Source organism: Kogia breviceps, chromosome 15, assembly GCF_026419965.1.
Source record: "Kogia breviceps isolate mKogBre1 chromosome 15, mKogBre1 haplotype 1, whole genome shotgun sequence".
Lineage (NCBI taxonomy): Eukaryota > Metazoa > Chordata > Mammalia > Artiodactyla > Physeteridae > Kogia > Kogia breviceps.
The window spans coordinates 84,777,897-84,801,558 of record NC_081324.1 but is presented as its reverse complement, the minus strand read 5'-3'; the positions used below and the strand labels follow the sequence as shown (position 1 = coordinate 84,801,558).

General features: G+C 53.1%; 1 protein-coding gene across 9 annotated transcripts in view; it reads left to right on the top strand.

Annotated features, from left to right (window-relative positions):
- Positions 1-23,662, top strand: part of SCARB1 (scavenger receptor class B member 1) — a 74,738-nt gene that overhangs the window by 3,097 nt on the left and 47,979 nt on the right. For 2 of the 9 annotated variants that reach the window (XM_067014878.1, XM_067014875.1), the window contains exon 1: positions 22,520-22,675. The exons of the other annotated variants lie outside the window; for them this stretch is intronic. The gene's annotated coding sequence lies outside the window, so the exon portion shown is untranslated. Of the gene's footprint in view, positions 1-22,519; positions 22,676-23,662 lie in introns of those variants that run through there. 9 annotated transcript variants of the gene reach the window in all.

Below are 23,662 nucleotides of genomic sequence, written 5' to 3'. Positions count from 1 at the left end.
GCCCTTCTGAAGACGGAGACCATTTATAGTCCCATCCACAGAGTATGAAACTAGTCACTCCCCCACATCTCTGCCATTACTGGGATTACCGATTTCTTATTATAATTTGGGGGGGGGTTAATCTGATGTGTGTGATTTACATTTGTCAGGTTACTGATGGGGTTGCGTAGGGGTGTGGCTCGTTTTGAAACCAATGTCAGTTTCCAGAGCTCAGGGTTTGCAGACCTGGCTGTGCCTTTTGCTGGCTGGGGACCTCAGGCCGGTTACTTCACCTGGGAGCCAGGGGTTGGATTTAGTTTGTTTCCTGGCAAGATGATAAAGTACAAAGGCGGTGACCTGTGTGTGACACCGCTCAGGATGTACCCGGTTTACACAGCTCGTGGCAGTTTCGGGCAGGAATCCTGACTGCCAAATCTGGTCTACATTTCAACAGGGGCATAGGAAGTAAAGCAGGAGTGGATCCAGTGGATTTCTAGGTAAAAAGTTAGAGAGAAGGAACTAGATATTTATGTTTGGGCACAGAAAAGTAGAAAAAAAACCACATTACTAATTGAAAAAGAGCTTGGAGGCTCCCCGTGTTAAAAAGAAACAAAAAAACCCTCCACAAAACAATACTCTGTCTTTTCACTGGGTTTCTATTCGTACGTGTAAAAGCACAGAAAAAGGTGTGGAAGGGTGTGCACCCGACTGACAAAAGTGGTTACTCTCAGGGGACTGGGGGAGTGGCAGGGAGAGTATTTCTGCATTATCTGTAAGGCTCATACTTTTTCTTTGTAAATAAGGAGAATGTATTCACGTATTATGTGTTTAGTTAAAAATTAATAAGGAATCCATAGCTTTCCCCAGAGAATGGCCAAATGAGTTAGATGCAGAAATGCAGGAGGCACACAGTGGAAGGGCCCTGGAGATGGAGGTCGCTGGGCGAGGCCTTGGGGGAGAATGAGACTCATTTCTTCTCCCCTCCCCCAGTGGGTAGGGTTGGACAAGAGGTGTTCAGACCGAAGGCACTCAGGCGTGTACTTGACGATGATTGTGTGCTAGGCGTCTTCGTCAATGCTCATCGTCTCGTTTAGTCCTGGGAGAATTCTGGGACACACATCTCACTGTCATCATCCACAGTTAGGGAAACAGAAGTTTAAGAGAGTAATTTGCCCAAGTTACCTTGCTGGTGTGTGTGTGTGTGTGTGAAAAAATCCTGAGGCAAACCCCAGGAGGACGGGCGCTCTTATATCCACAGCCTAGAACAGAGCCTGGCATGCGTGGCCCTCTGCGTTTGCATGGATTAGGAAGCACAGTCCAGGTCCCTGGGCGTGTACTTCCAAGTTACTGGGTGTCCCTGGTCCACCAGGGAAGGCCCCGCTGGGCCACAGGGGAAGGGGTTCGTTTGCTGGGCCACCATGTGCAATGATGGGCCTGGTGGCCTTCTCCATGGCCGGAGGTGGGGTGGGAAGCTGAGTCCCCCTCTGCTGTCTTTTATGTTTTCTAGTTAGACTCAGCCTTGGGTGCTATATCCTTGAATTTTTCCAGCTGCCAAAATCTTCTCCTATCTGTGTCCCCATCTCACTAAGTGATATCTCCATTCGTTCCCTCCAAGAGTAGAGGCCAAAACCTTGGGTCATCCTTGACTGCATGCTCTTTGTGATACCCCTGTATCTGGTCCATCAGCAAATCTTATCGGCTTACCTTCAAAGGCATATCTGCATTCTGACCCCTTCTCAACATCTCCACCACTCTGCCCTCCTCCATCCACTGCTTGGACGAGTGCAGTAGTCTCATCTCTGGTCTCCATAGACAACCAGACCATGTGCCTCTCTGCTCACGACCCACGGAGGTCTCCCGTCGCACTCTGAGTGAATACCAGGGTCATCTCAGTGGCCTGAAGTCCCCCCACCACGACGCAGCCCTCCTTCCCTCTCTCACTGCACCCCCTCTTGGCTCCTTTGCTCACCTGCCATGCTTATCTCTTTGAAGTCCTTGAACCCAGCAAGCCTGGTCCCACCAAACTCTGGCTTGCTTTCTCTACCACCTGGAAGGCTCATCCCCAGACATCTGCACAGTTTACCCCTCACGTCCCTAAAAGTCACCCCCTTACGTTATATGTTCATTTGTGCATTCTCTTTCTGCCTCATGAGCACGGGCGCGGGCTGTCCTGTCTCTGTCCCTGCAGTGTCCCCAGGACCAGAGCAGTGCTTGGGTTCACAGTAGGCTGGTGGTATGAGCTCAGCACTTTGAGGTCGGGCTGTTTCCTTAGCCTCTTCCCACCACCACCCCCCAGGCTCCGACTCTATTTTGCCCCCTCCTCGCTTGGCGACGGCCACCCAGAGAGCCTTCAGGAACACTGTGTGCTGCCCCCCCCCCGCCCCAGTGCTTCATGCCCTCTGGCAAATCTCCTTTGCCCTTCAGTTCAAGGGCAGGGGTTGGGGAGAGATAACAGTCAGTGGACACCGATCATGCACTAGACACTGTCCTATGTGTTATACGTGTCCAGTCACTTCATTTAGTGTCTCAATAGCTCTTCCTCTGCCTCTCTTTTATTGAGGGAAACGGAAGCACAGAGCCGGAAGGACGCTTGCCCCAGGTCACACAGCTGAAGTGGCGGAAACAAGATTCCAGCGAGTCCGCCACCTGTGGGCTCCGTCCTCCCCACTCCCCGTACAGCATTTCTGAGCAGCTCGACTTGACATCTGGGGGCAGGGCAGGCCCTTCCCCTGTTCTCTGCTTGGGTCCACCTTTCCTTGTCCTTTTCCTGTACAGACAGTGGGACAGTGGGGTCCTCCCCAGGCCTTTCTCCTGATAATCACCTCCCCCAAAGTGCGAGTACGGAGCACGTCCTGACGTCTTCGCTCCAGGGCTGTCCGCTCGGCCCGGGCAGCTCTAGAATCGCAGATGCCAAGGGAAGCTGCGGAGGGCAGCCTCTCCCTGGCCCGTGGTCCCAGCCACCCTCAGGGTGACCCCCTGTCCTGCAGGGTCTGCTCGGCCAGCTCTGTGCCCTGTCGTCCGCCTGGGCCTCCACAAAGCCCCAGGATTGCGTCTCAGAGGGCGTCACGCGTCGCGGGCTGACCGCCTCTGACCACATCAGGCTCCATCTGGCCGCGGACTTGACCCACAGCCGCCGACGCGGGGGCGGTGCTCCCTTCTTGGGGGGCAGTGGGGTCGCAGGTGTGCTCCGATTCTGCTGTGTTTTTCTTCCTCTTTCCTGCCGGGAGCTTCGTATCCCTCCAGAGCCACAGCTGAAAATCGGGCTATTTTTAGTCTCCCCCAGCGTTGGTTATTTTTGTTTCCCTCTTTGCTGCTGACGGATTTGCTCCTCTGGCGTCATGTGTGCGCGCGCACATGTGTCGATGTGTGCACACGTGTGCCGGCTGTACACGCTGACTGGTGACACGGGAACACGGGTCGGCATGCGCCCACGCACGCCTGCATGTGGCCATGTGCTGCAGCACGCACACACAGACAAGTGTTGCGTGTCAGCATGTGTCGGCATGGAGCACAGTGTCTCTGTGATGCCATACACGTGTATGTGCACGAACACACGTGGGCACACATGACGCGTGCCCACGTGTGGTAGCCTGACACACACGGGTTCACACGTGCTGTTATGTATGTGTCTATGTGTGGGCTCACACACGTGTGTTGACACCTGTTGAGTGTATAGTTACGTGCGGGGACATGTGGACACACGTAGTAACACGTGTCCGTGTGTGTTGGGGGCTGTGCACACACGTGTGGCCGTGTGTCCCACCACGGCGTGGCCTTGCCGAGGCCCGGCACGGGGCTGTGTTCAGTGCACCTGGCTCCTCCCATTTCAGGACACGTTCCCCGTCCCTTCCTAGAATGACTCATACTGGCTGGGCCTCCGCTCCGTGACTCATGTGATTAGCTAGAATGTGGTGACACTCAGCTACCTGGAATCATCCCGTTCTGGCTTCAGCTTGCGGCAAACGGGACACAAGTGGGTCGGCGTCGAGGACTTGTTTGTTGAAGAGCTTCCCTTGGGCAGTCTGGGCCCGCTGGAGCCCCGGCACAGGCGTGTCGGCTCCATCGATGGCCGTGGGTCCTCTCGGTGGTCCTGTGCCCGGAAGGGTGATCCTACGCCCTTGGTCAGCAGCAGAGAGGCCCCTGGCGTCATAAGCCACCCCCAAGGCTGGTTTCAGCCACAAGGCTGACTTTTCTGGCTCATAATCTTAGAACTAGAGAATTCGGTTACGGGGAGTCCATCCTGAGCCGCCACCTCCCTCCCACACCCCCAGCCCTTCTGGGCCACAGAGATCTAGCAGCTTTGTCCCCATAAACGCATTTATGGTGCAAAGAATTCAACTGTAGCAGTCGGCCAGAAATACAAAAGCAAGACAAAAGGTGGGTGAAGTCCTTTCATGTGCCTCGTCCCCCTCCCCCTTGGTCAGATGCGACCTTGGCCTCCACTGGCCCTGGGAGTGGCCACCAGAGCTGAAATGCAAAGAGAAACAAAAACAACACACAAAAGTTCATTCTTGGCTTTGGAGATTTCCAGGGCCCAGGAGCTGGTGAGTTATAGGTGGTTCCGATCTGAAGCTCAGGATCGTTTTGCTCAGAACCTCCCCAAACCCAGAGATCCGGGCCCCTGATGGCCCAGGGCACAGCTGGCTTCATTGTCTTGCTTCCTTCCCCCACCTCCGCCCCACTGTTTCCTCCTGTTCCCCGAGTGCTTCGTGCTGGGGGGGGAGGAAGGAACAGGAGTGGCCTGACCTGTGCTTGCTTCCTGGCATTTTGGGAGAAGTTCCTTCCACCTTTTCTGGAAGCTTCTAGAAGGACTCTTTTTTTTTTTTTTTTTTAATACAGCAGGGTCTTATCAGTTATCCATTTTATACATATCAGTGTATACATGTCAATCCCAATCTCCCAGTTCATCCCACCCCCCCAGCCCCTCTGCCATGTTCCCCCCTTGGTGTCCATACGTTTGTGCTCTACGTCTGTGTCTCTATTTCTGCCCTGCAAACCGGTTCATCTGTACCGTTTTTCTAGAAGGACTCTTGAGACGCTTTAATGTGTGCTCTCTTGGGCCGCTCTTGGACTCAGATGCTGGTGTCTCCTTATCTCCCTGACCGCCGGCCATTGGCACGTCCCAGGGCTCAGGCCTTTCAGACCGGCCGCGCTCACCCGGTCTCACGTGTCAAATGCCATCTCTGTCCTGGCACCTCCCCAAATGATATCCCAGGCCCAGACCTTTCCCCTTGAACTCCAGCCTCAAGCATCCAGTGGCCAACTCCATATCTCAGCCTGGGTGGTCAAAGGCAGCTCACGCTTACCCTAGCCAGCGCCTGACTTCCCGTCACTCCCCGTGAGACCCACATTCCCGTCTCAGGCCGTTGCTTGTCCATTCTCCAGCTACCCAGGCCGAAAGCCTTGGAGTCAGCCTTGACTCTCTCTCACTTCCCACACTAAACCATCAGGATATTTTATGGCTTCATCTTCAAAATATAACGCAGAATCCAACTTCTCTCCACACCCACGACCACTGCCCTGGTCCCAGGCGCCATCGGCTCTCACCTGGGTTCCTGCAGGACCCCCGCGTCCACCTTTGCTCCCTGGTCGTGTTTTTCAGCACAGCAGCCAAAGGGATCCTATGAAAATTGCACCGTCCTCCTCTGCTTAAAGCCCTGCAGTGAACCTGCCCCGTCCCCTCCGAGTCAAGGCGAGCCCTTACGTTGTCCCTTGAGGCCTGTGCCATCCGATCCTGACCCCCTTCTGTCCTCCCCTTCACCTTGACCTTGCACACGGCCCTTCTGGCAGTTCCTCAGACTTACTGGCACATCTGCCTTACTAAGGTCTTCCCCCTGCACACAGCTCTTTCCCTGATGGGACGTGTGCGTGATTCTCTCTCCCACCTCCTTCAGGCCGTTGTTCAGATCTCACTTGCCCACGGATCTCTCTTGTTTAATATTGCAAGTTCCCTTCCCATCCCCTGGTGCTCCGAACCCTCCTTACCCTGCTGTTTTTTTTTCTGTAGTCCTGTCACCTGCTGAGATGCCCCCCGATTTACCTATGCATCCTGTTTATCACTTATTGTCTGTCTCTCCCTGTGAGAATGTCGGGCCCATGAGGGCAGGGACCTTAGTTTTCGTTCATCGCTGCGTCCCAAGCGTTTGGAACGACGCCTAGCACGTAGTGGTAGGTTCTCAGATAGTCACTGGACGGATGTTTAGAAGACGAGGGTGGTTTCACAGGGAGGTTCGTGATGAGTGTCAGGTGGTCGTCCTGTGCGGGGACCTGGGGGCCGCGCCCCTCCCCCTGCACGGGCCCCACTCCACATCCAGCCGGTCCACCCCTCGCCTGCTGCAGGAGCTTCCTCTCCTGCCCGTCTGCTCCTATTCCTGCCACTCTGTTGTCAATTTCTGCTGCCGCAGCTAGAATGCTCTTTAAAATAATGCACACTGGATCATTTCACAGCCCTGATGTGGTCTGTGTGGTCTGAAACCTGTCTGCCCACCATGGCCTGTAAGCCACTTACCTCCACTCCCTGCACTTCTGCCCTGCTACAGCCTCACAGGCCTTTCTTTTCCTCCAATACACTATGTTCTTTTCTGCCGCAGGACCTTTGCACAGACTGTTCCTTTCTCTTGGCTTTTATGTTGGGTTTCTCTTATGTTTCAGCTCAAATGTGACCTCTTGAAGAAGAGACCCCCTCCCCCCATGAACCCCACCCCATCTATAACGCCATCTGTGTTATAAGCATTCCGTGTTACCGTCTTCCAAGCCGTCACCATGCTCTGGAATTATATTGTTCACTTGCTTGAGGTTCCATGAGGTGGGGCCTTGTCTCTCTTGTTCATGACTGTATTCCATGGTTGGGGACCCTGGTCCACGGCAGAGACATGGCTGGGGTGGGACCTTTGGGTTGAGGCAGTGAGACGATTCCAATTGGGATCCTCAAAAACATGGATTTTTGAAGCCAGACTCCTTGGCTTCCAGTACTGGCTCTTCCCCTCCGATCTGTGTGCCCGGCACCAGGGAGCACCCAAGAGCCTGCTGTCCGTGATGTGTTTGTGGATCCAGGGCCTGAGTCTTAAGGAGCCCTGCCTGGATTCCAGAGACCTCTCTCCGACTCCAGTGACTGGGTGTGTCTACTGGCTGAGTGTTGGTTGACCCCTCCTCTGTCCCAACATGAAGGCGGAGTCGCCAGAAGGAAGGGACACAGGTTTACAAAGATGTCATTGGGGCCGTCTGGGGGTGATGGGTAAAGAAAGAGCATCTGTCCTGTCCAAGGGGCCAAGGGGCCAAGGGAGGCGTGGAGGCTGGTCTGGGGCTACCTCCCTCTACCTCTCGGAAATAGAAGGGATCCTCGTGCTGGCATCTTGCCCTCAGCTGGGTGGCTTGGCCTGGGGGTGTGGAGGTGTTTCCCTCCTGCTGCATTTGAGCCCAAGTTCAGCCTTAAAGTGGAACCACTTGCGTTGCCTGTCCTTATGGGTGGAAACCTCGTGAGGCTGGAGTTGGGAGACTCAGGTCCAGTTTGCTGGTGATACGTACTTGCTCTGTACGTACGCGATCGCACGTCAGGCTCAACCAGGCAAACTCTTTTACCTGCACTCAATAAACCACAAGTCGACTGGGTTAGTGTTGGCCTGGAGGGTGCAGAGAGGGTGGGGAGGCAGCTTGTTGTGGCCCTGCTCTTCCTCCTGTGGGGTCCCATAATGGGTCCAGCTTGAATGCAATCCAAGTGTTAAAAATTCATTTTTTGTATGTGTGCTTTCGTATCACTGACCAGCAGCTTTATCTGGGGCTCAGATGGCCGTCTGTACCACATGGGGGAGAAACTGGCTCCTTTGAATTTCCCCAGAGGTCTCCAAAGGGAACCTTTTGGAGGGACCTTCAAAGATAATTAGAGTATTTTCCCAGTGGCTGGGAAAAGTTGTGATGTGAATGCTCATGGGCTCTGATTGGCTGGGCTTGTCTCTCATGCTTATCCCTGAGCCAATCACTGTAGCTTGAGAAATGGACTGCTCCGATTGGTCAAGCTTGGATTACATGCCCATTCTTGGAGCTGTAGAAGGAGGACATTTTTCCCCCAAAGCAGAGGGACTGAAGTGGGGTGGGGTGGTGCCCTAAAGGAAAAGGTGGGGGGGGGCACTGTTAGCAGAAGGAGGCAAGGGTGACAGGCAGCAAAAATGATTGATGTGCCCTTTCCCCCAGAGTAGCTTTCTCACTTCATCTCATTGCTTCTTGTTATTATAGTATTAGAGATTATTTTCTTTGGCTTGGCCCAAGACCTCTGGAGGAGATGGTAGCTTATCAGCTAATTGTTCTTATCCGGGAAGGTTTCATAAACTCAGATTGTTAGATCTGGAGCTTGGGTTTTACTCAGTTTCATCTTTTATTTTTTCTTTGGGGAAACCAGAACCCAAAGGGAGCAAAGATTTAAGTAAGGCCACAGAGCAAATTAGCAGTGAGTACTGGCAGGGCAGACTGTCTCAGGTGGGCGGGGGAAGCGGGTGGTAGTCAGATGGGCCCCAGGAGCAGGGCTTGGAAGAAGCCAAGTAGTTGTAAAAGCAAGTCATTAGCTAGCGTTCTTCAGGCAGAAAGTCCTCAGGTTCCCCTCCTGTCTGCCCACCTCCTGGCAGGATGGGGAGGAGGTGTTTGTTGTGAACTGGGAGAGGTGTCAGGGCTGGGGTGTGCCAAAGTGCAGGCTTTGTCTGCCCCGGGTGGAAGGTGCCAGTGGTGTGCCCTGGAGGGGATGGGGCAGAGGAGGGGTGAGTAAAGACTCTGACCTTTATCAGAATCTGCCCAGGTACGGTAGCAGAGGAGTTCATCTGGAATCGCTGTTGCCAGCAGGTGTGTTCTGCAATGTGAACCAGCACATGTGTCATCAACAGTCCCCCGGATGAACGGCTGCCAGCTTGTTGGCCCTTGCCCCAAACTCTGGGGCACACCCTTCTTCACCTAGGACAGCAAGGAGCTGTGTGTGAGAGGGACCTGCCTGGACAGCCCGGCCCCCAGGGCCTCTGGGAGCCTCCCTTTGTGTGCTGAGAGAGCCCTGTGTGCCCACATGATAACCTTGCACCTGAGTGAGAGGCATGAGGCAGACTGGAACCTGCGGAGCTGGAGGGCGGTGTTGGCATGTCACCGTCTCAAGGTCAGGCATGGGTTCTCAAACCCGCATGACTCTCTCTAGCCCTTGGCCAGGGTTTTGGCATCCAGGAGTTTAGGTGGACCCAAGAGCATAGACTTTGGAGCCAGACAGCCTGGGTTCAAATCCTGGTTCTGCCCCTTCCCAGCTGTGTGTCTTCGGACAAGTAACTTAACCTCTCTGTGCCTTATTTCCCCCTCTGTAAAATGGCATTAATGGAAGTATCTCCTGTACAGGGCTCTTATGAAGATGGAGGAGTTGGCACATGGAAAGCACTTAGAAAACAGCTTGGCAAGTGTCACATAAGTGTTTGCTGTTGTCATCAGCTTAACCTTATACACACACCTATAGCAGGGTTAGTTAGTCTGTCATTTTACCGAAACGGGACCATACGATTCCCACTTTCCCGCATCTTGCTTTTCTCACTGCGTCTCTTCTCTAAACTTTCCCCGGTTGCTTGGGTAGCTCTGACTGGGTATCTAGATGACTGAACATCCCACGGTGTGGATGTACGAGCCATTCCCAGGAGGGAGCTTTCAAACTTGTGAAATAATCCATAAAGCAGCCGACGGTGTTCTTTTCCCACCTCGATGTTTCAGTCTGAAAAATTTTATTTTGGAAAAATCGCAAGAACAGTGCAGCGAATTCCTGTAAGCCGTTTCCTGGCCTCCACCAATGTTTACAATTTGCTGCATTTTCGTTCTCAGTCTCCGTCTGTCTGTCTGTCTCTCTCGTTGCCAGACCATTTGAGAGTTGCTTGCAGACGTCAGGACACCTTGCCCCAGAATACTGCAGCGTGCGTGTCTTAAGGACAAGACTGTTTTTTTCCTGTAACCACAGACCACAGTCACACTCAGGAAAGCTCGTAATAATTTACTTATTTGATGCTCAGGTTATATTCAGAGTCTCTTATTGACCCAAGAGCACCCTTTATAGCAGTTTTTTGGTTTTTATTGTTTAAACCACATCCTGTGTCCAGTTGCCTTGTTTCTTTCTCCTCCTTTAATCCAGACCAGTCCTCCAGCCATATTCTTTTTACTGGGTCCTTCACAACACTGGCGTTTATTAAGGGACCAGACCAGTTTCTCTGGCGGAATGCCTTTCGATTTGGATTTGTCTAATTGTTTCCTCGTGAGTGCACGTTTTCTTCCGACACAGTCCTACACAAAAGCCTCCTTGTGTGAGTCAGATGGGAGTAGAGCTCTCCTGGTTGAGTTGGGATGGGCGCCTGGACCCCACCCCCATCCCAGCTTGGTGACCCCATCCCGCAGCAGGCCTGCGCCCCCAGGTGAGTTTGATTCCATCAGGCCTTGCCTTACTCAGCTGTTTCTCCATCTGCTTCCTCATTTTCTCAGCTCTGATTCCTCGCCCTCACGCCCAGGCGTGCGGATCCTTCCAGCGGCCCTGGCCCTCTCGGCCAGCCTGTCTCCTCCCCTCCAGCCCTCCCCGTCTCCCAGCACCATGGACTTGAGGGCCATGGGTTGGGTCGGAGGCCACCTCATCCTCTGGGCTGGGAAGGCGTTGCAGCCCCGGGGTGTCAGGGCCTGTCTGGTGGTGATGGGATGGCAGGTGGGGGCGCTTCTCATATCTGCCGCCTGTCCCTCCGAGGCTTGCAGAAATTGTGCTGGTCCCCCTGACCCCATCTGGCCTCTTGGCTGGCACGGGAAGGTCACTGTGGCTTTACTCGGCCGGGAGCCCGCTGTAGCTGGAATCCCTTGGCAGCTTTGAAAGACTCTCTAGGCCTCAGGACTTCCTTTGACCTCCTGTTCCCAGGGTCCCCGGATTCCACCTGCTGCAGACTCCTGCTTTGGACTTTCAACTTTGATTTCTTTTTATTGTGAAATCTTATGCACTTCAAGGAAAGTGCCTAAGACACACGCAATGAAATAAATAACTAAAACGAACACCAGTGTGATTATCCCCAGATGAAAAAGCAGAACCTCATCTGCCCTCCAGAAGCCCCTGCAGAGGAGACTCGTTCCTAGCTTGCTTGGCTTTTTATCGTGTTACCCCATCTACATCCCTAAACACTGGGCTTAGTTTTGTCTGGTTTTGAACTTCACTTGAATGGAATCATATTGCTGTGGTCTGAATGCCTCAAAATTCATGTGTTGAAATCCTAATGCCCAAAGTGAAGGTGTTAGGAGGTGGGGCCTTTGGGAGGTGATTAGGTCATGAGGGTGGAGCCCTCGTGAATAGGATTAGTGCCCTTGTAAAATAGACCGGGGAGAGCTCCCTCACCCCTTCCACCATGTGACGACATAGCGCGAAGTCTGCAAGCCAGAAGAGGGCCCTCATTTGACCATGCCAGCGCCCCGATCTCAGACTTCCAGCCTCCTGACCGAACGAAATAAATGTCTGTTGTTTATAAGCCACCCAGTCTGTGATGTTTTGTTACAGCAGCCCAGCCCTGACGGAATAAGGCACATACTCTGTATTTTTTTATTTTGTCTTGTTGTGCTTGCTTCCCATTACGTTTGTGAGACCCATCTGTGTTGTTGCAATAAACTGCACCCCATCTTTTAAAAAATTAATTAGTTGATTAATTTATTTATTTGGCTGCGTCGGGTCTTCATTGCGGTGCACAGGCTTTTCTTTTTTTTTTTTTAATTTTTTTTATTTTGGTACGTGGGCCTCTCACTGCTGTGGCCTCTCCCATTGCAGGGCACAGGCTCCGGACGCGCAGGCTCAGCGGCCACGGCTCACGGGCCCAGCTGCTCCACGGCACGTGGGATCTTCCCGGACCAGGGCACGAACCCGCGTCCCCTGCATCGGCAGGCGGGCTCTCAACCACTGCGCCACCAGGGAAGCCCCACAGGCTTTTCTAGTTGTGGCGTGTGGGCTCTGTAGTTGTGGTGCGTGAGCTTAGCTGCCCTGCGGCATGCAGGACCTTAGTTCCCGGACCAGGGCTCAAACCCTTGCCCACTGTGGTGGAAGCGTGGAGTCTTAACCACTGGACTGCCGGGGAAGTCCACAAGTTTTTTAGTTAATAACTTTTAGAGATGAAATTCAAAGAACATAAAATCAATCATTTTAAAGTGATCCATTCAGTGGCAGTGAGCACATTCACAGCGTGAACTGTCACCTCTTTCTGCTTCTAAAATGTTTCTGTCACCCCAAAGTGAAACCCCACTCCCATCTTTTCTTCCTTCCAGCTCCCCCATTCCCTGTCAGCCATTCCTTTTCTGTATCTGTGGATGTATCTGTTCTGGACATTTCCTATAAATGGAATCCTACCCTGTGTGGTCCTCTGTGCCTGGCTTCTTTCACTCAGCGTCACGTTTTCAAGGGTCTTCAGATTGTAGCTTGTGTCAGTGCTCTACTCCTTTTTATGGCTGAATCCTGTGTCACCGTGTGGATGGACCACATTCTGTTTACTCATCCGTCGGTTGAGGGACACTTGGGTCATTTCCACCTTTTGGTCATTGTGAATAGTGCCGCTGCGGATATGTGTGTACATGTGCCTGTTTGTCTATTTCCCCTTATCTCCTTCTGTTTCCTCTTCTTCCCCTTATCCCTCTCATGTCTCACCCCTCATTGCCCTGGCACCCATCCCCTGGGTGGTATGTCTTTCAATAGGACATGTGTGTCCTTGTGGCACAGGTGGTGCCAGGACTCTGCTCACAGAACAGTGGGGCTGGAGCTCGATTCTGGAGCCAGGCGGGCATGGGGGCCAGTCCTGGCTTTGCCACTTGCCTGCGGGTGACCTGGGGGAGGTTCCTCGGGTCTCGGGTTTGAATAGGCTCCTGTAAAATGGGACAAACCACACCTTCCCGTAGGGTTGAGGTGAGGATCGAGCAGGCTACTAGGTGGTAAGTGCTCTGAGCTGGGCATGGCCGAGCAGGCCCCACGCGCAGCACACGGGCTGCCAGAGCCCGGGGAGAGGGCGACCTCTGCCCTCGGTACCTGACTCCTGCTCCGAGCCCTACTTTTCTCCCATCACGCTCTTGGAAATCTGTCTGTGGTGCCGTATTCTCATCTGGCCCACGGCTTCTTGCTACTGCCTGGGTTTCCGAGTTTACATTCCTCATGTTTTGTTTATTCCTTTCGTGACCAGTACCTGGTTCCGTTCACTCCTGCCCGCCAGACAGCAAACATCCTGGAACCTTCCATCTTAAAGTTCCCAAGAATTTCCTAGGGATGTGTGGGGAGTGGAGCTGCCAGGTCGAAGGGCCTGGGAGGGGGGAGGCAGGGAGCCAGTGCCGTCAGATGTGCCTTCCAGGAGGGCCGTTGCCGTTCCTTCCCACATCTGCTCCAGCGCCCGACACCGTCTGGCATTCTAGTATGTGTGTGGTTGTGATGGGTGTTGTTTTGATTTGTACTTCTGCGTTGTGTGTTGGAGCCTTCTTCCTTTTCTAAGTCAGTGGGGTATGGGGTCTGAGGCTCAGAGAGTTTGAGGGGCTTCGGGGGGGGCACACAGCAAACTAGGGATACATCCCGGGACTTGGACTTGGTTTAATCAGAAATCTTTGGTCCCCGGTGACCGAGGTCAGCTGCAGGGAGAGGACAGAGGATGTGGGGGGCCTCTCTTCAGCTGAAAAGGCTCAGAGGGAGAGGTCAGCCTTGTGCAGGATGGGGAGGGAATGGGGCTGACCCCGCATAAGCTGTCTACAAACAGCTTAGGGGTCCGTCCCCTCCTGCTAAGGGCGGGCCTGTGACCTCCTTGCTGGGTAACTGTAATGTGTGTATTACTTTCCGAGGCCTTTGTCCTCACATGGCCGTCCTCTCTGTGTCCTTGCCTCTTCTTACAAGGACACCTGTAATTGGATTTAGGGCCCCCCCCTAAATCAAGGCTGACGTCATCTCGAGATCCGTAACTTGTTCACATCTCCAAAGACACCCTTGCCAAATAAGGTCAGCTTCTGAGGTTCCAGCTGGACATGAATTCTGGGGGATGCCATTTGACCCACGACCAAGTGTTTGCCCGACCTGCAGACCCACAGAACTCTGGGTTCAAATCCAGGTCCTAGTTCTTGGGTTCTCTGGGAACTTGATTTTCTTTAAAAGCCGATGTCCTCTTTTGCAGTTGGGACTGATTTTCTTACCTCCCACAGATTAAAATTCAGGGACACTTGGGTTATCTGAGCAGCCTCGGATGGTCGTGTCACTTATGACAGCTGGATGGGATGTGCTTGGCAGGGCCAGCTCTTGCCCAGGCAGCCCCCACTGGCATCAAAAATAAGGAAAGTACAATAGGGGTACAATGAAAAAAGATTGAAAGCGTGCAGAGAGTTACAACCTCAAAAAAAAAAAAAAAAAAAGGGCACAATGTGAAAAGTCACCACTGCCTCTCCCCACAGCGGGTCTTGGCTCCAAAGACAACTTGGGTTAATAGTTCCTTCCTGAAAAACATTGTTTGTGTCCACAGGGACCGGGATATCCTCCTGTCCCAGGCCCACCCTTGAGGACCCTGCATGCCTTTCTCCACCTTGGGTTTGGCACTGAGGGGTGGATGTTGGAGACCTTTGTACTGGCCCAGAACTCACAGTCCTGTGGCCTGTGGGCCTGCCTCTCTGCCCTGTGGGCTTTGTACACGGAGCGCTGCAAAGGACGGGCTGTTGCCCTGTTACTGCTGGAGCAGTGATGAAAGGCCTGCGCGGGAAGGAGTCCTCGTTTCTTGGGACCTGGCAAAGGAAGGTGCAGGTCGGAATCCGTTCTAGAAAAAAATCTTCCTTCTGGAGACGCCTGTGTGTCTTCTGGAGCTTTCTCAGGGAGCATATGTTTCCTGGGACTTGCGTAAGGCGTGATCACAGATGGGTGGTTTAGAAGAGAGATGTGTTCTCTCCCAGTTCTGGAGGCCAGAAGTCTGAAATCGAGGTGTCAGCTGTGCTCCCACTGAAGGCTCTAGGGGAGGATCCTGCCTTGTCTCTTCTGCTCCCGGTGGCTCCAGGCGTTCCTTGGCTTGTGGCCACATCCCTCCAATTTCTGCCTCTGTATTCTCTTCTAAGGACACTCATCATTGGATTTAGGGTCCACCCGCATAATCCAGGATGATCTCACTTTGAGATCCTTAATTAAATCTGCAAAGACCCTTTTTCTAAATAAGGTCACATTCATAGGTTTGGGGACAGAACTTAGTATGTGCCAGGCACCAAGCTGCGTGTGGTACAGGTTCATTGTCTTCATAACCCCCTCCGAGGTGTGGTTATGCTTATTTTCTGGCTGGAGTCATGGCGGCTCAGAGAGGTTGAGGCACCTGCCTGAGGTCACACAGCTGTGGTAGAAGAGGAACCTGGAACCCTCACTTTTGTCCCAAGGTTACAGCCCAGCCTCTCCCAGACCCAGACCTGGCTGGAGAGGTGTTTTGTGTGGCCCACGCTGGTATTAAAAAAAATCATATCGGTAGCCAGCATTTAAAGACAGGCAGATTTAGATCCAAATCTACATTTTGAGGCACTCCTGACAGTTTGGAAACTCTACACGGCAGCTGTCAGCTGGGGGCTGCCCCCGTTGGATGAGGTCTGTTCCTCTGCAGACCTCATTCTCAACAGGTTGATGCTTCCCAGCTCCTTGGCCGTGGGCAAGTGACTTGGCCCCTCCAGACCTTGATTTCCTCATCTGTAAAATGGGGATAATCATAGCCCCGGCCTCATGGCTGTTGCTGCGAGGGATAAGTGGGTTGATAAATGGGAAGTGAGTGAGTGCCACTGCATCAGGCTGGCCTTGTGGCTGTTAATTACCAACCTTCTTTTGGAATAAATTCACACTTAGTTCATGGAGGCCGTCCAGGGTCCTGGGTGATGGACGCGTTCATCACAGAGGAAAACCGGGCGGTCGGGAGCCCCTCGGGGTTCTGATGCAGCTTATGACCTTATGACCTTAGGCTCATTGTAAGCCTCCTGCCTTAGTTTCCTCATCTCTAGCAGCACCTGTTCTTTCTACCTGCTCAAATGAGGGAATAATGAAAAGTATTTAAAAATATAATTTTTTTTTTTTTTTTTTTTTTTTTTTTTGTGGTACGCGGGGGGCGTCTCACCGTTGTGGCCTCTCCCGTTGCGGAGCACAGGCTCCGGACGCACAGGCTCAGCGGCCCCGGCTCACGGGCCCAGCCGCTCCGAGGCACGTGGGATCCTCCCGGACCGGGACACGAACCCACGTCCCCTGCATCGGCAGGCGGACTCTCAACCACTGCGCCACCAGGGAAGCCCTAAAAATATAATTTTTTTGTGTGTGTGTGTGGTAGGCGGGCCTCTCACTGTTGTGGTCTCTCCCCCTGCGGAGCACAGGCTCCGGACGCGCAGGCTCAGCGGCCACGGCTCACGGGCCCAGCCGCTCCGAGGCACGTGGGATCTTCCCGGACCGGGACACGAACCCACGTCCCCTGCATCGGCAGGCGGACTCTCAACCACTGCGCCACCAGGGAAGCCCTAAAAATATAATTTTTGACTGTAATTATTATTTTAATCTATGTGGCAGTATATATAGAGTTGAGGCTTCAGGAAACTGGCCACACTTGGGCAGTGACCTAGTCTTCCTGAGCCTCAGTTTCCCCAGCTGTAAGGTGGGATGATGTTAGCTTCCGCTGCACAGAGCCGCCGTGAGGACTCAGGGAGCAAAGTGCTTCAAGTGCGGCCCCTCCCGGTGAGAGCCCTGGGGCTGGTGGGGCGGTGGTAATGAAGGGTGTGTCAGGCACCTGGAGCGTCATGGCCTGGGGGCGTGGCAACGGGGATGGCTGTGGCCTTAGGCCTGGGTGGGAGCCTCTCCTTGGGGGGCAGCCCGGCCCTCCCCCTCCGTGCTCCCTTGGGCTCCGGCAGCTTGTGTGTGGCCGGGGAGCCCAGATAAGTGGGGTACAGCTGTCAGCAGTCCTGGCCATCTGTGTCCTTGGCGGGGGAGGGAGAAAGGCCGGGGGCAGGGACAGCGTCCAGCTGAGGTTTCAGAAGTCCTTCAACCCCCGGGGGGGGGCAGGTGTGGGGAGGGTGTTCTTTGAATCCTCTTTGTGGTTTGGGACGTAAGCAGCCTTCAGCGCGTGTGTTCTCAGCTCATACTGTGTGCTGGGCATTGTACCAGGCATGGGAGCTGCAGTCCTGGACACCCCAGGCCGGGTCCTTCTCCTTTGGGTGGGTGGTCAGGAGGGCCTCCCTGAGGAGGGGCCGTTGGAGCTGATGAGGAGTTGGGCATAGGAACAGCACGCCAGGCACAGGCACAGCAAGTGCAAAGGCCCGGAGGTGGGAAGTGGCTTATCACATGGGAGTGATAAGCAACTTATCGCTCTCATGTGATAAGCAGGCCGGTGGGCCTGGCGAGAAGCGGGTGGTGAGAGGGGAGAGGCGGGCCGGGGCCTTGTAGGACATGGGGAAGAGTTGAGATTTGAGTTTCAATTCCTTGAGATGCCAGTGGAGGGTTCTGAGTTGGGGGGCGGGGCATGATCTGATGTGTGTCTCACAGAGCCCTCTGGCTGCTGCGGGGGCCGGGAGGCAGTGTTGGGGAGTTGAGAGGAGGCAGGGAAGATGGTGGGTGCCTCGGGCCAGGGCAGAGGCGGTATAACTGGAAGGAGGGAACAGAGCCACGATTCCTCTTGTACAGCGTGAACCAGGTATGCTGATGGATTCGACTTGGGATGGGAGGGGAGGAGAGAAATAAGTCTCTTGAACTTCTATTTGAGGGACTCAGTGGCTGGTGGAGCTGTTTTCTAAGATGGAAATATCCGGGAGGGCAGTCAAGAGCAGATGGAAAGTGTGGGCCGTACATCTGGTCCCAGATTCTTGGTGGGACAACTCATTCACAACAGAAACCGACCCGATTAGAAAATGGGCCAAGGACTTCATAGAGATTTCTCCGAACAAGATATGCAAGTGACCAACGGGCACACGGGGAGGTGCCCTACATCACTCATGGTCAGCGGAATGCAAGTCCTGACCCCTGTGAACCATCACCCCGTGCCCACCAGGCTGGCTGCTGTCAAAAAATGACAGTGATTAGTCAGGTTGTGGAGAAACTGGAACCCTTGTACAGTGTTGGAGGGAATGTAAATGGTGCAGCTGCTGTGGGAAAGTCTGGCAGTTCCTCCAAAAATGGAAACATAGAATTACCATCGGATGCGGCAATTCTGCTTCTGGGTACATATCCAAAATAATTGCAGGCAGGGACTTGAAGAGATATTTGCACACCCTTGTTCATCGCAGCACCATTCACGATAGCCAAGAGGTGGAAAGAACCCAAGTGGCCATCACTAGACGAATGGGTAAACAGAATATGGTCCATCCATACACTGGAATGTGATTCAGCTTTAAAAAGGAAAGAAATTCGGACACAGGCTATAACATGGATGAACTTTGAGGATATTATGCCAAGTGAAAAAAGCCAGTCACAAAAAGACACACACTGTTTGATTCTGCTTTTATGAAGTCCCTATGGAGGGGGCAGATTCATAGAGGCAGAGAATAGACGGTGGGTGCCAGGGGCTGGGGGAGGGGAGTTGGTGTTTAATGGGAACAGAGTTTCAGCTGGGGAAGATGACAGTTTCTGGAGACCGATGGTGGGGGTGATTGCACGACCGTGTGAATGTCCTTAATGCCACTGACCTGCACGCGTAAAATGGTAAAGATGGTACATGTGCTGTTACGTGCATTTGACCACAATTTTAAAAAGCGATGGGGGAAATTCCCTGGCGGTTCCAGTGGTTAGGACTCCACACTTCCACTGCAGGGGGTGCGGGTTTGATCCCTGATCGGGGAACTAAGATCCTGCGTGCCGAGTGGCCCAGACAAAAAAAAGAAAAAAAAAAAAGTCATGTTGGGGTTTAACCTGAGGGGGGATCAGTACCGGTCCCCCTCCCCCACCCTCCCCCCGCCCCACCAATCTGGGCGTCAAGGATCGGGTTCCGGTTCCTAGGTGGTAGATCGGATTGCACAGCCCCTGGCCCGGGTGATTACAGCATGCTGAGCCTCTTGCAAAAGATTGGGCTTTTGGAGGAGGCAGCCCTGAGCCTCTGATTCCTCCAGGCTCAAACCACCGTTGCGCCATCTTACGAGACCTTGGCAAGCTTCCGCACGTGTTCTGGAACCAGGGCCAAGGTGAGTGGCGGAAAGCTCATTTAGCAAGCGTCCTTGTGGCCCGTTTACACCCAGGTGCCTTCTTCAGAGCAGTGCATGTCCTTGTCACTTGATTCTCGGTGCTGCCACCGGGGAGGAAGGGGAGGTACTCACGTCTCCATGTGGCAGAGGGCAGGGGTTGGCACGCGCTCTGTAAAGGACAAATAGTAAAATATTCTCAGCTTTATGGGCCAAACAGGTTCTGTCTCAGCCTCTCACCTCCGCAGCCATGGTGCAGAAGCTGCGTGGACGATGTATCTGTGAGGGGGCTGGCTGAGTGCCACGACAGCTTTATTTGTGGACACCAACATGTGAATTTTATGTAACTTTCAGGTGTGTTTAGTATTCTTCTTTTTTTTTTTTTTCTCAAACATTTAAAAATGTAAAACCGTTGTTAGCTCCTGGGATGAACAGAAACAGGCCAGATGTGGCCCGCAGGCTGTAGTTTGCTGAGCCCTTTCCTGCGTGCAGGCAGGCTGCTTTACTATTGGGGTGAAATTGTGGTGTTTGAAGGAAGGGCTGTCCTCTGCCTGGATTATGTGGAGAAAGTGGGGCAGAAGTCAGCCCTGGGGGAGACTGTGCTCGTCCTAAAGAGCACAGACAGGTAGACTTCCTGGAGTTCCCATCACGGTGGTGTAGTTGGTGGGTCCAGATGAGGCCCCGGTGGCTTACGGGTGGAGGGTGAGATTGTGCTTGATTTGCCTGGGAGCCTGGGAGCGGAACTGCAGGCACCTTCCAGCAGTCATCTCCCTTCCCTGTGATCCTTACCTATCCACAACTGCGGTGAGCCTTTATGGAGGCAGTAGAATGTTAGAGCTCAGGCTTTGGGGGCAGACTGGAGTTGAGGACCCTCTGTCACTACTGGGTTTGTGCCCTTGGGCAAGTAAGTAGTTTAATCTCTCTGTGCCTCAGTTTCCTTATCAACAAGACAAAGCAAATAATGATACCTACCTCACGGACTAATTGTCATATTTAGATGAAAGCAAGCATTGCATCGAATGGGATGTTTTGGGCTGCAAGCGACAGAAAAGCTGCCTTCAAGTGGCTGGTATAATACAGAGGTTTATTATTGTGCTTCATGAGAGACTGGAGGTGGTGGATGTCTCCAGATTTATTCAGCTGTTCAGTGATGTCAGGGGACTGGGTCAGTGTCTATGCAACTCTCTCAGCCTTGCCCTCATAGCCTCATTATGGCTGCCACTGCTCCGGACATCACGCTGTCACACACATCATTCAAAGCCAGAAGGAGGGATGGTGCAATGGGAGGGCTCTGTTCTGTTCTTCCTCTTATTGGAAGAGGATCTTTTTTTTCTCAGAAGCTTCCAGCCGACTTCCTTTTCCTTCTCATTTGTTAGACAGGCTCATGGGCCTGGACTACAGTCTGGGCCCATTTTCTCTGAGATTTAGGGCTTTCTCTCCAATACTAGAAGCAAGTCAGTGTTCACTTAGTGGGAGGAGGGGATAAAGGTGGCCTTTGGGCCTGCGACATCGAATGCTTATTTAGCATATGGCCTGGCACCCAGTAAATGCTGGCATCATTGTCAATGTTAGCCTAGTACATGGCAGGCAGGCAGAACTTTCACAACTGAACATCCCCAAGTAATCAGCAGCGCCCCCAGAATCCCCTTGCACTTCCCCCTGTTGCTTCCAAGCCCCAGGGGTGACCACTACCCTGACTTCTGCCAGCATAGCTTAGTTTTACCTGGTTTTGTACGTTATCAAAATGGAATCACCCAGTGGGTACTGTTGTGGTCTGGCTTCTTGGCTCAACATTAGGCTTGTGAGCTCCACCCACATTGCACATGGCTGTTCTTTCTCCCTGCTGTGTGAATATACAGTGATGTCTGGTTAATATTTGGGTTGTTTCTGGTTTGAGGCTGCCAGGAGTCGAGCTGCTGGGAACACTTGTGTACAGGTCTCTGTGTGGACATGTGTTTTCATTTCTCTTAGGTGATACCCAGGAATGGAATTACTGGGATGTGGGGCACGGACTTTAGCTTTAGCAGCTGGTGCCCCAACAATATTCCATAGTGGTTGTACGTAGTGACAGTCCTGCCAATGTTAGACGATGTTCTGGTGCTGGCCAGTGGTTGCCAATACGTACGCTTGATGGGCTGTGTCTGAGTCATTTGTGAGTAACCTGTCATTTTTCCAATCCCTGCTCAGCTCCTCTCTGATGAACTTGCCCCGCGTAGCACGGAGGACCAGCTTTGAGCATATTAGATGCTCAGGCAGGGTCGGAATGAATGAGCGGGTGAATGAGTACCATGTTCCCATCCTGTGTCGCTGTAGGACAGGGATTGCAAACTCAGATACCCGTGAGGGCCATGCAGCACCTCCAGTGAGTGAAGCCACCTGGTGTGAGGCAATAGGGAGCAGTGGGGTCTGTGGTAACCTGGAGAGCAGATCCCACACCGGGAGCAGCTGCTACTCAGCTCAGCAGGCTGGGCCATGTGGGGAGGCAGGCCCAGTGCTGGCACATCTCCTGGTTTTTCAGAAGAAGCTGGAAATCCAGAATTTATCTGCCATTTTTATTTTTAAAATTTATTTATTTATTTATTTTTGGCTGTGTTGGGTCTTCGCTGCTTCGCGTGGGCTTTCTCTAGTTACGGCGAGCGGGGGCTACTCTTCGTTGCGGTGGGCGGGCTTCTCAATGTGGTGGCTTCTCTTGTTGTGGAGCACGGGCTTTAGGCGCGCGGGCTTCAGTAGTTGTGGCACGTGAGCTGAGTAGTTGTGGCTCGCGGGCTCTAGAGCGCAGGCTCAGTTGTTGTGGCGCACGGGCTTAGTTGCTCCGCGGCATGTGGGATCTTCCCGGACCAGAGCTCGAACCCGTGTCCCCTGCATTGGCGGTGGATTCTTAACCGCTGCGCCACCAGGGAAGCCCTATCTGCCGTTTTTAAGGTGTTGTCGGCAAATTCAAATATTTTGAAATATGTGTGATCCAAAACTCATCCACTGGCCAAGTTGGCTTCGGGAAGACAGAAGACCAGTCTTTTTCTTTGGGGGTGGGGGAGGGGTTCGAATCTTTAAGTGGTTTCAAAGAAACTTGTTATGAAAATTTCAAACGTCCGTGAAAAAGAAAAGAGAGAACACGGGACTTCCCTGGCGGGCCAGTGGTTAAGATTCCGCGCTTCCACTGCAGGGGGCGCGGGTTTGATCCCTGGTCCACATGACGCGGGGTGTGGCCAAAAAAAAAAAAAAGAGAGAGAGAGAACAGTATGATTGCCCTGTGCCACTCCTCTGCGTTAACGGCCAGTGAGTCCCACGCCCTCCGGTTTCACGTGTACCACCACCTGCATCTATTTTTCCTTCCCCGAGTTATTCTGAAGCATGTATCTGACGTCGGTTCGTCTGAATCTCTAACACGGTGGTTCGCTGTCTCCTGCAGCAGAAGCCCTGGAGGGCTTGTTAAAACACAGATGTCTGGGCCCCTCCCCAGCATTACTGAGTCGGCAGGTCTGAGATGGGGCCTGAGAACCAGCTTTTCTATCAAGTTCCCAGGTGATGCTGATGGACCACGCTTTGAGAAGCACTGCTTGAACAGGTACATGGTAAACAAGGACACATGACGCAGAAGACCCCCTGCCCCCGGTGTTGCCCTGATGCTGTTATCCTGTGGAAACGAATTCCACTTCCTGATGGATGGTTTCTGGGTGGGAGAGAAATGGAGGAATCAAGCATGACTCAACTTCTTAGCTTAAGCAACTCACCCCGCTGTTTCAGCAACGTGCTTGGGTTTTCTTTAAAAAACCTTTTCTTTTATTCTTCTTACCTTTAAAATCAAAAGAAGTTGGAACATTAGCCAAGGGTGTAGCGTTCCCAAATTCCAGACTGAATCAGCCCATGCTGCAGTCCTCCCTGCCTTCATGGGCCCCACGGGGCTGGGGACATCTCTGGAGCCCTCGGCCGCAGGGGGTAGGAAGTGGCTGATTGGAGTGGGAAGGGTCTGGTCCTGTCCCAGAACCCGGCCTCAGACAGGTGAGTCAGCCTCCTGGCTCATGTGGTCAGAGATGGGTTTTTCCTGTTGTACTGGGGGAGGGATTGGGTTTTGCAACTCAAGGGCCAGGTCAAGATTAATGATTAATTTGCGAAACTCCTGTCCTGTGCGCTCTGAGCCCAGTGGGAGAGAAATGTGAGGACGCTGGCCTGCGTGTTGATGCGGGACCTGTGGCTTGGTGTCTTCCTGCACCTGTGACATCGGGGTGATATTTGGCCCTCGAGCTTCAGTGTCTGTGTCTGTTCAATGGGCCTTTGAGAATTTAATGAGGTGAGGTAGGGGGAAGTGTTTTGCCACCTGAGCAGTGCTTTACGGATGGTGGATAGGATTCTCCAGCTCCCCGACCCTCCCTCAGCTTCTCAGGGGCCCCGTCTTGTTCATCTTTAAATTCAGAACGTATCCTCTAGCACGGGGTGGGTGACTGTCCACAGAGTGACCCGGGTCCTAATTAGGTCAGAGCGGGCTCATTGTAGGTAGTTCCCCAGAGGCTTCCTGGAGGAGGTGGCACCCGGAGAGTGGGGTTTTGGATTTGGC